Genomic DNA, 877 nt, shown 5'->3' with positions numbered 1-877 from the left:
CGACAAAAAAAAACATAACATTGAAGACGACGGGATCGCGGGTTCGATCAGGAGGCTAATACAGTGCACACAAGAACAGCCTCCGATCTGAAAGCTTCACGGGTTCGACGGGCAACCAATTGTCATTTTAGATGATAGAGGCATTGATAGAGGTCACCTCCTGCAGTTTGTACGATTATCTCGTACAGGCTGTCGGCGCATGCGACCAGATAGTCGACATTTTTGATAAATTTAGAGCTGTCTGTGTTTAATTTCCCTTAAATCGTGGGAAATCGTTCAAAAAAATCTATCACTGCCATCACTGTCATTAATATTGAACCAAATGTAGCTTCATGAATTATGGCGCAACCCGTCATTCTCGTTCGCCCGTAGAACTATGATTTAAAACGTAATTTGAGAGTATACAATAGTTCCTGCAGAAATCTATTGAAACAGTATGCTACGTTCATGGTAGTCATAAGCAGTCTAAAGCCGGGTTCGTACCACTGTTTCGTCTCGAAACTTCCAAGTAGTCATCTCTCATCTGCTTCAAAACCATATTGGACCGCGAGTCGCCAATTTCAGGAACGTATCAGAAGTCGCAAGTCACTTTCGACCTGATTTAGTTGTCTCACACACTGGACTCCTCTTTCTCTGGGTTGTTGAAGAGAACCGTTTTCGGCGCATTTTCGTTCTGTATATAATCCTCCATGTCGCTACAATGTAACACCACGGCAAAATAAGCATTCACTGATAAAAGGTATGCGTAAGAATTCTCAATAACCGCTGGACACGTTCGAGAAAAATAGTCGCGTGTACGCTCTACAAACAAGTGACACAATCGATAGGGATTATCTTGAAAACAGGTCGGAACTGACTATCGCCTCGTTTTGCTAAC

The sequence above is a fragment of the Sabethes cyaneus genome, chromosome 1, assembly GCF_943734655.1.
Source record: "Sabethes cyaneus chromosome 1, idSabCyanKW18_F2, whole genome shotgun sequence".
Classification (NCBI taxonomy): Eukaryota; Metazoa; Arthropoda; class Insecta; order Diptera; family Culicidae; genus Sabethes; species Sabethes cyaneus.
The sequence above is the reverse complement of the archived record's forward strand: the minus strand, read 5'-3'. Positions refer to the sequence as shown.